The following is an 11,160-nucleotide window of genomic DNA, read 5'->3' as shown; positions in this document are numbered from 1 at the left end:
TTCCAGAATTTCAAATAGTTGTATCTCGGCCAAATGTGGTCCTATCCTAACAAACCATACATCAATGGAAAGCTTATTTATTCAGCTTGCAGATGATGTATACATCTCAATTTCGAAAAATTGACCATTATGACTAGTTTTGTGGTCCAGGGTCACAAATTTGAACACACAGGATATAATTGCTCTGGTTGCCTGCTGTTTCAGGATTCAGCATGCTCTCATGCACACAGTGAGATACTGTCAAACATGCAAGGTCTTAAGCACCTGGGAGACAAATGCTCCATGTCCCCATAAGGGCAGATCGTACTGATTACACATTTTTAGCAGTAGATGTAGACTACAGCTCGGACAGGAAAAAAATTATCCAGTGCAATGGCCCTTTAAAACTTCTGACAAAAGCCCATATGATCCCGAGCTCCAATCACCAATTCCTACTGCAAAAGCAGCCTCTGCATTTTTGTCTGTCTGAATGCTGCTAGCACGGCGGAAAAAAACAGTGAGGGGAAGGAAAACTGAAGAAATGTAAAAATCCAACGTACTATTACATGGCAAGCGGAAGTCCTGCGCAAATGGAGTTAATCGCGGACTCCTTCGATGCTAGAGACCCCGGATCAAAATGGTACAGTAGACAACGACATTTTGATAATTTTATATCCATATTTTATTTCTTGTAATTTTAAACGACTTAGCTAGGCCGATTAAACTTGCAATAGTTTGTCCCGGGATGTGTCTGAGTTTTGAATGTGTTAGATATCGTTATGTCGCCAATAAATTAGACCGCGAAATGAAGTTTGCAACTTGCACAGAACGCCGACAGCCACAGAAATTGGAAGGTTAACAAGAATGCAACGGCCACAATAGCTACATTGTTGCATTTAAAGAGTTAAATTCTCTCATATCAGTGTGGAGGATCACGTCGTGACTGGTGCTTTTTGTGGACATTGATGCATGCAAAATTAAATTAACATTTTTTTTTTTTTTATTCCAAATATACTTTTGAAATCAGAGACTTTGTTGCACGGGACGAGACCGAATTCATGTCGCAACACTGTTAACTTCACATCATGACCTCAAACAATTTGTGCATCCTCCATCCATAGAGTTCATATTTCAGTTGTGCAATAACTGTGAGTCTCCAAATACATGCTGAAGGTGCTACACATTTTTTTTTTAGAGATAAAGGAGCTTAGAAACATTATAGTTTAAATACCATTTAAAGTAGTTTATGATTAGATTTTTAAAAAATCAAAATTTTGCTACTCCTAGATACAATTTGACGTAGTCTAGAACAAACATAAGTTATTTCCAGAACTGGACATTTTTTACATCATTGAAATGGAGAAGAAAAAAAATTAAGTTATGAGTCATAATGAATCCGTTTTCTTTATTTCAGTGTTTCCTTGACTACCTCTGTAAAACAATTTTTACAAATCCTTATCCATTAAAACATAACAATCATATATAAAGGAATAAAATAGTAAAATAAGAAAAGAATGATAAATGAGATGTCTTACAAACAGATTTTTTCTTAATCAGAATTCGTTTTTGTTTTTTTTGTATTGAGTATTTTAATATTTTATATTCTTAATAAACTGAGGGAGAGCATCAGAGAGGTTGCGGGGATGAAAGCACAGCAGTGTTGATTTTAGGAATGCTCATTAAAAATAGAGCATGTTTATTGTAGTACAGTGGTGCTGTAATCCAGAGGCCTCTTCACATCTGGAAGCCGGGTTAATATTTGGGTCAGGTCACTACTTTAGTGTCACGACCCTGTCTTTTTGACCTCCAGTTGCTCGCTTGACTTTTTTCACATGACCCTTAAAAACTGTTGTTATTTTTTATTTTTTATTTTTTATACAGTGCATTTCCTCTTTGGCTGTAGTAGACAAAAAATTAAGTTTAATATGCATTGTCTATTGTTGGTTGGCATGTGAAATGAGTCAGAACCCTACGAACTCCTTTACGCCTCCATTAATGCATTGTTTATGAGAATATAATCAATTTTAGACAATCACCACCAGAATATCACTTGATGATAACATTAACCAGTTTAATTTCCAAAACACTGTAATAACAGAAAAGGAGCTGTACTTCTTCAGCTGCATCTATTGCACTTGGTGACTAGTTCCCATTGCTAGTTAAGCATTGGTGGTAAAAGCACCAAGGTCATCATGGGTTTTAGATGTATACTGAAAAAGCATAAGATAAATGAATAAATGCATCGAATGCACTCTAGAATGAATTGTTGCATGATGATTTCCTAACGTGAACATACATGAATTGGCCCTTTGTTAACTGTTCCTCATGAAAGCGCTATGAAAATATGTATTTTAGGAAGAACTGAAATAGAACGACTCCTGCTAAACTCTGCAGTCTTGTCCTTTAGTGCTGCGACCTGGAAAAAAGCATCATGCTGAGGGTTTTTATGTAACCATCTATTCAGGACATTCCTGCCCACCCTTGTCTTTGAGGCTTCGTTGTCTCTCTCTGTTGGGGTAACTTAAATCCACGTGGCAAGTGCTCCTCAAACGGCTCCCAGCATTCAACTCAAGCCATGTTCTTATTATTATGGACGTTGAAAAAAGTTGCGCTGCTTAAAGAGACAGTTCACCCCAACATTACAATACTGTAATCATTTACTCACCCTCAAGTTGTTCCAAACCTGTATGAGTTTCTTTCTTCTGTTGAACACAAAAGAAGATATTTTGAAGAATGTTGATAACCAAACAGTTGATGGTAGCCATTGACTTCCATAGTATGGGAAAAAATATTATGGAAGTCAATGGCTACCAGCAACTGTTCGGTAACCAACATTGTTCAAAATATCTTCTTTTGTGTAATTTTATTTATTTTCGCTGAATCTTTACAATTTTACTCTTTATCAACACACATTTCCTTCCTTCTCCTTTTTGGTTATGGGAAAGAGAAGACATTTATTTCCCTATTTCACAGTTGTCTTTCTCCAAGTGTCCATGTTGTCAGGTTCAGTTCCTCACATTGCTGCATACTTAGGCCAGAGTCTGTACATGGAGAGGAGTTGGCCCACGAGCAGAGTTAGCAGATCTGTGGCAGTTTGTGTTTGTGCTTTATGTGGCAGAGACATGCCAACTCCACAGGCTCTTCTCTTGGCCAGAAGTCCTGACTCGGCTCCTTCTCACATAGCTCAGGCTGAATTCTCCTGGCAGTCCTGCTCTGGACATGGTAACATAGCAGATCACAGTCTACAACCTTGATTATTCAGTTCCTGCATTGGATAAGCTTAAAGGGTTAGTTCACCCAAAAATGAAAATTAGTCCATAACAGAAGGCCTTTGTTCACCCCCCGGAGCCGTGTGAGACACTTTTTTTATGGATGGGTGCATATTATTTAACTGCTTTTGGACTGATACATGCAACACCCGCTGAGTGCCACGAAACAGCTTGAAATATCAAAGACAATTTTTAATATAACTCCGACTGGATTTGTCTGAAAGAAGAAAGTCATATACACCTAGGATGACCTGAGGGTGAGTAATTTATGGGCTAATTTTCATTTTTGGGTGAACTAACCCTTTAAGTTCTGTTACAGCCACATTTTGTGCTTGCTCGGCTGTATGAGAGAAATGGGCGAATCGCAGGAAACCTGTCATGAACTTGTCAGGGTCATATTTCAGCGCTACATTGAAAGGAAGAGGATCAAATATTTGCATGATAAAATATTTGGATAAAACCACATTTCTTCCGCTAAAATTATTATCTTAATGAGAAGACATTTAACTTCTTTTTTTCTTAACTTCTTCTTCATTCATATTGTTCTCATTTATGACTCTATAATTATTGAAATACAGTATTTTTGTACTACAAATAGTAAATTGTTGTACAATACTTTTCAAAAAATTTGGGTCGGTAAGATTTTTTAAACATGTTTTTGTAGTCTCAAATCAAAAATACAGCAAATACAGTAATATTGTGAAATATTATTACAATTTAAAATACAGACTCGGTGTCACATGACCCTTCAGAAATCATTCTAATATGCTCATGTGGTAAGAAGCATTTCTTATTATTATCAGGGTTCTTTAATGAAAAGAAAATAGCAATCAATAAATAAATAAAATAAAACAGCATTTATTTGAAATAGAATCTTTTTAATATCATAAATGCCTCTCCTGTAATTTTTTTATCAATTTATTGTCTTCTCACTGAAAAAAAAAAATAAAAAAAATAAAAAATATATATATATATGTGTGTGTGTGTGTATATATATATAAATATATACAATATATAAAAATATATAATTTTTTTTTTTTTTTAATCATACTGATCCCAAACTTTCGAATGATAGTGTAATTTTATCAAATCAAAATTGAAGTCAAATTAAAGGCAGTACAACAAATATGGCCTCGGTGTATAAATCTTTTACTATTTAGATAATCATTTATGACATTATAATTATAAAATATATATATTTTTTAAATATATATTTAGGGTAAAATATGACTTTTGCACAGTTCTCATGAGATTCACCTAAGAAGTAAATTTCTCTCTCTCTCTCTTTCTTTTGAAAGATTAGGCCTCTGAGATTATAGTATTTTGCAAAGTTGTTTGCTGTTCCTTTTCATTGCGAATATAAATTTTCAATTTTCTCCCGGCGCTGTCAAGAGTGATCTCACACGGCTTTGTTTGTGCCGCCAAATGGTTCTGGCTGTGGATATACTGTCTCTTTTACGAGAACCTGATTTCTCTGACCTTGTCAAGCACACCTTTTATTATTAGACGCAGCAGACACATGAGAGGTAAAATCCTTTGTTTGTTTGTCTAGCTCAATTTCATGCCCTGCTTGGCACATAATATTTCAAACTGCGATTCTGTTGCTCTTGGTTGCATTAACATATAGATGGAAATGGGAAGTCTTCTAAATATATCTGCCTCAGTCGGCACAGGAAAAGTGCAATGAGTCGTAGACGTTCTCATGTGGTTTGTAATAAAATAAATGTTGTACATTGATGCTTGCAGTATCCAAAGGTTATGAGAGATACTTAATGCGTTAATGTTGCCATAAAAATGATTTTCATGTAAACTAGCACAGTCCTAGCGTAGTCTTCCAATTTTCAGATTTATTGATTGATTTCTTGTGAATTTTTTTTTATCTCTCAGCCGATGCCGATGAGGACTTCCCTGAGCAGCATTTGCTGGACGTACAGAAACTCTGCAGTAAACACCTGCTATCCTCCTTTGTTTTACTAAAACCATAGGAAAGGTGAGTGATTCTGGCTTTCTTTCCTCCTCAGAAAAGAGCTTTCACTGGCTTCCAATCCATTCTGCTGTTAATTAGCTGCTGAACCTGAAAACCAACTGACAGGGGAGCTCCATCCCTAATCACTTATTCTGATTGAACTTGGTAATTAGATGAAGGGATGGATGACACCCTCTATCGACAATATTTTCTAACCTAAGGGAAATGTTTATCTTTGTCTAATTAATTTGTGTTAGAGTCGGTTTTCCACTAAATTTTCACTATTTTTATTTTGTGTTTTGGTTTTCGGTTTCAGTTAAGGTTTAGTTCTTTTATATTTATTAGTATTTTTTGAAAAATTACTTTGTTTATAATTCATTCATTTTTTATTAGAACTTTTTATTTTTAGTGGTGTCTTCCAGAGCCCTTTTCCATGATTTATCTTTATGTACAAAAAGTGAATTGTGGTTGGTTGTCGAACATGTCAATCATACACCCCTTTCCTGTCTACCATTTATTTTGAATAACTGTTAGACAGGAATAACAGTTATTTTTAAATAAATACTTCTATTCAGCAAGGACATTCATTCAGTTTGATCAAAAGTGACCGACATTACAACAAACGCTTTGTTCACAATTTCCACAAAAATATTAAGCAGCTAAACTGTTTTCAACATTGAAAATAAAAAGTTTCTTGAACAGCAAATCAGCATATTAGAATGAACACATAAGATTGGAGTAATGATGCTGAAAATTCATCACAGGAATAAATTACATTTGAAAATATATTAAAATAAAAAACATTTTTTTAACATTTTAATAATATTTCACATTCTTACTGTTTTACTGCATTTTTAGAATAATTAGAAAAACATAAAAAGTTTTGCCCTCAAACGTTTAAACAGAATTGTCTGTGCAATAAAACATGTAATTCAGTAACGCCTAGACAAATAGTAATTATGCATATTTCTACAATAAAGTTTAGTTTTGAATACGTCTCACACTTCGATTTGAAATGCCTGACATTTGTGAATTCAGGAGGAAACCCTAAAAACAAATGTGACAAATGCAAACAGAAGTGAATTATGTTTCTCTTATGGAAATGTACTGCACCCTCTGTTCTGCCATTGCTTTGCCTGTATTTAAAGCTCACATTATTCACAAAGCACAAGACAGACAGCTGATCCAGGGAGCACCAAACAGCCCTGTTCAGTGAACTGGCATGTGTAATAGCAGGTGTTATAGTTCAGGAGGTTTTCTCAGTGAAAGTGATGCTGTGGTTTGTGACAGCTCTCTGACAGTGTGTAATTATCAACTGTGCTGGCTAGTCTGAATGGGTGAGAAGACTGTATCTGTATCTAAGAGACCTTAAAGAGATAGTTCAGCCTCATGTTGTTCCAGACTTGTGTTATTATCTTGCTTTCACTTTTTCTTTATGGAAAAGAGCAGCTCGGACATCATGCCTTTTGTGTTTCCCAGACATTATCTAGTGATACCGGTAAATAAGTAAATTAGTTTTTCAGATTTGGGTGAATTTTTACTTTAGTACCTGCAATGAAGATGATACTTTTTTAGCCTTTTATCATGATGATAAACTCTCTTTCTTTCTGTCTTTCTCTCTCTCACACACAGACCTGCTCATAGCTGATACATGTCTTGCTAATTTACAGCACAGACACAGACACACACACACACACACACACACACACACACACACACAGAGGCCGTAAGTCATTTTGGTTTCTCCGTGAGGGCTGTAAGTGTTTGTCTGTCTAGCTCAAGGTCAGGACTGAACGTGCATCCTGATTGGATCGGGGAGGGCGTAGGCATCGAGCAATACCACACACATACACAGACACCCAGGGCATCTGTTTCTCTGTCTCATTTTTTCGGCAGGGGAGCTCCATCCCTAATCACTTATTCTGATTGAACTTGGTAATTAGATGAAGGGATGGATGACACCCTCTATCGACAATATTTTCTAACCTAAGGGAAATGTTTATCTTTGTCTAATTAATTTGTGTTAGAGTCGGTTTTCCACTAAATTTTCACTATTTTTATTTTGTGTTTTGGTTTTCGGTTTCAGTTAAGGTTTAGTTCTTTTATATTTATTAGTATTTTTTGAAAAATTACTTTGTTTATAATTCATTCATTTTTTATTAGAACTTTTTATTTTTAGTGGTGTCTTCCAGAGCCCTTTTCCATGATTTATCTTTATGTACAAAAAGTGAATTGTGGTTGGTTGTCGAACATGTCAATCATACACCCCTTTCCTGTCTACCATTTATTTTGAATAACTGTTAGACAGGAATAACAGTTATTTTTAAATAAATACTTCTATTCAGCAAGGACATTCATTCAGTTTGATCAAAAGTGACCGACATTACAACAAACGCTTTGTTCACAATTTCCACAAAAATATTAAGCAGCTAAACTGTTTTCAACATTGAAAATAAAAAGTTTCTTGAACAGCAAATCAGCATATTAGAATGAACACATAAGATTGGAGTAATGATGCTGAAAATTCATCACAGGAATAAATTACATTTGAAAATATATTAAAATAAAAAACATTTTTTTAACATTTTAATAATATTTCACATTCTTACTGTTTTACTGCATTTTTAGAATAATTAGAAAAACATAAAAAGTTTTGCCCTCAAACGTTTAAACAGAATTGTCTGTGCAATAAAACATGTAATTCAGTAACGCCTAGACAAATAGTAATTATGCATATTTCTACAATAAAGTTTAGTTTTGAATACGTCTCACACTTCGATTTGAAATGCCTGACATTTGTGAATTCAGGAGGAAACCCTAAAAACAAATGTGACAAATGCAAACAGAAGTGAATTATGTTTCTCTTATGGAAATGTACTGCACCCTCTGTTCTGCCATTGCTTTGCCTGTATTTAAAGCTCACATTATTCACAAAGCACAAGACAGACAGCTGATCCAGGGAGCACCAAACAGCCCTGTTCAGTGAACTGGCATGTGTAATAGCAGGTGTTATAGTTCAGGAGGTTTTCTCAGTGAAAGTGATGCTGTGGTTTGTGACAGCTCTCTGACAGTGTGTAATTATCAACTGTGCTGGCTAGTCTGAATGGGTGAGAAGACTGTATCTGTATCTAAGAGACCTTAAAGAGATAGTTCAGCCTCATGTTGTTCCAGACTTGTGTTATTATCTTGCTTTCACTTTTTCTTTATGGAAAAGAGCAGCTCGGACATCATGCCTTTTGTGTTTCCCAGACATTATCTAGTGATACCGGTAAATAAGTAAATTAGTTTTTCAGATTTGGGTGAATTTTTACTTTAGTACCTGCAATGAAGATGATACTTTTTTAGCCTTTTATCATGATGATAAACTCTCTTTCTTTCTGTCTTTCTCTCTCTCACACACAGACCTGCTCATAGCTGATACATGTCTTGCTAATTTACAGCACAGACACAGACACACACACACACACACACACACACACACACACACAGAGGCCGTAAGTCATTTTGGTTTCTCCGTGAGGGCTGTAAGTGTTTGTCTGTCTAGCTCAAGGTCAGGACTGAACGTGCATCCTGATTGGATCGGGGAGGGCGTAGGCATCGAGCAATACCACACACATACACAGACACCCAGGGCATCTGTTTCTCTGTCTCATTTTTTCAGTCCTCTGAGAACAGCTCCATCACCTTGGAAAGTGGCTCTTCTGAGAGGGTGATTGGTACACAGGGGTTCAAAAGTAGAAAATCTGCTCTTGAGAGGAAAGAAAAACTCAATCTTCTATGTCTGGTCCCTTAAGGCTTTTCCTCCTCACAAATACACACAGTTTCTTTGTTCTCAGCGAAATGAACAAGCAATCCTGGCCTGTGGTCTGTTATTTCTTTGCTACGTCATGAGAATAATAGACCAGTGCAGAAGGGGCTGTCCATCTCTCTGTCTCTGTCTGTTTGCATAAAAAATATTTTTAAAAGTATCTATCTATCTATCTATCTGTCTATCTGTCTATCTGTCTGTCTATCTGTCTGTCTATCTGTCTGTCTGTCTGTCTGTCTATCTATCTGTCTATCTGTCTATCTGTCTCTGTCTGTCTGTCTGTCTGTCTGCATAATATATATGTAAAAAATATTTGTACAACTAAAAAGTAAGAGTAAAACAGTTAGAATAATAAATTCTCTCTATAAAATTTTGCTCTATACTGTATATTCTATATAAAAATATGTCTAATATAATCTGTTCTAATGTAAAATCCGTCTGTATGCATAATCTAAGTGTAATATATATATATATATAAAAAAGCAGGAAAAATAAATAAAACCATAATGGATTTTAAAAAGGTGATATTTTTGTCAGTGTTTATTTTATCTTTTTCTAGTCAATCTTGATGGCAGCAATAATATCCAAATTGAAAATCTTTGAATTATTTTGAAATTGTGTTGTTTTAAGCTTATTTTCTTAAGGACCTTCTGCTATTCATTTTTGTTACCCTCGTTCCAATACCAGATCCAGGCTTTCTTTAGTGCTCTATTGAATTGCAGGTCATTTCTAATTGTGCATATTGTCTTGGACAGAGGGACACCAGATGCCGAGTCATTGCTTGGCATCTGTGCATGATTGATGAGGAAACAGCGCCAGACAGCAGCGCCTCTGCATTTTACAGTGCTGTGAAACTTCCCTTCGAGCTGGCAGCACAGGAAGTGGAGGAATCCAGAGGGCAGGAGGACAGCGATTAGTCTCTCGTCTCTTTAATAGCGGCCTGATTAGATTCCCATGTTAATGCTTGTTTTTCATTAATACAGAGTGTGCAACAGCCTCAAAGTTTAGTTGAAGGTCAAAAAGTGTCACTATTCTGTGCCATGGATGCACAGTTGCTAAAGATGTGATCTGCTGGGAGGGTTAAAGAAATAGAAGAAAAATAAAATTGTGTCATGTAGTCAGTTATTATTGTGTATATCACAAAAGGAGATGTTTTGAAAGATGTTCACACTGCGCTTTTTTAATAAAACATAAAGTGGCCAAAAGCTCCAAAAAGTTGCACTAATCTCATTTACATTTGCACATTCAAATCTGGCATCAAGATCAGAATCAGAATCAGAAGAGCTTTATTACCAAGTATGTTTACACACACAAGGAATTTGACTTGATGACAGGAGCTTCCAGTGTAGAAGAAAGTACAAACATAGTGCAGACATACATGATAGTGCAGACATACATAGGAATAACACAGTAGGGATGTAATATAACACTAATATAATAAAAAAGAAAAATTGAATAATGTACTATATACAGAAATAGAAGTATAGGAAAATATGTAATTATTTAGATAAATGTACAGATATGTTTATTAGTGTGCAGATATGTTATTTACAAAGTGTGCAGTTTAATATAAGTATAACTATGTTAGTTGTGATGGACGATGTATAATTATGAAAGATTAATTGTTCAGACTGAATATAGCCTGTGGAAAAAAACTGTTCTTGTGCCTGGCTGTTCTGGTGATCAGTGCTCTGTAGCGTCGACCAGAAGGCAACAGTTCGAAGAGAGAGTGGGCTGGGTGTGAGGGGTCCAAGGTGATTTTTTTAGCCCTTTTCCTCACTCTGGAGATGTAAAGATCTTGGAGGCTGGGCAGAGGGGCACCAATAATAAGATGAGTGTCTTATAATTTAACACAATGTGCTAAGTTTGAATATGTGGAAATATGAATGAAATTTGACATCTAGAGGAAAGATTTTTAGGGAAGAATTACTTAAATTTAGGTCTGTTCCTCACATTAAGTTCAGGAGACTTAAGTTCAGGTGCATATCTAAGTCGTATCAAGCACTTTTATGTTGCTTTTTTGTTGTGTTCTGTACAATATAAGGGTGTAGCGAATCAGCTCATGGGGAAATATGAATAATTAATCATAACTAGTTATAATTAATTATAAATATTTAGATCCGCTGTAGATATTTAGC

At 35.4% G+C, this 11,160-nt stretch overlaps 1 protein-coding gene across 1 annotated transcript in view; it reads left to right on the top strand.

The window, feature by feature from the left end:
• Positions 1 to 430: 430 nt before the first annotated feature.
• LOC107701620 (zinc finger and BTB domain-containing protein 47-like) overlaps positions 431 to 11,160 on the top strand; it is a 26,069-nt gene continuing 15,339 nt past the window's right edge. Inside the window, exons 1-2 of the mRNA XM_016503662.1 lie at positions 431 to 619; positions 5,136 to 5,238. The gene's annotated coding sequence lies outside the window, so the exon portion shown is untranslated. The remainder of the gene's footprint in view (positions 620 to 5,135; positions 5,239 to 11,160) is intronic.

Source organism: Sinocyclocheilus anshuiensis, unplaced genomic scaffold, assembly GCF_001515605.1.
Source record: "Sinocyclocheilus anshuiensis isolate Anshui unplaced genomic scaffold, SAMN03320099.WGS_v1.1 scaffold1626, whole genome shotgun sequence".
Taxonomy (NCBI): domain Eukaryota; kingdom Metazoa; phylum Chordata; class Actinopteri; order Cypriniformes; family Cyprinidae; genus Sinocyclocheilus; species Sinocyclocheilus anshuiensis.
Note: the sequence above shows the minus strand (reverse complement) of the source record. Positions and strands in the feature narration are given on the sequence as shown.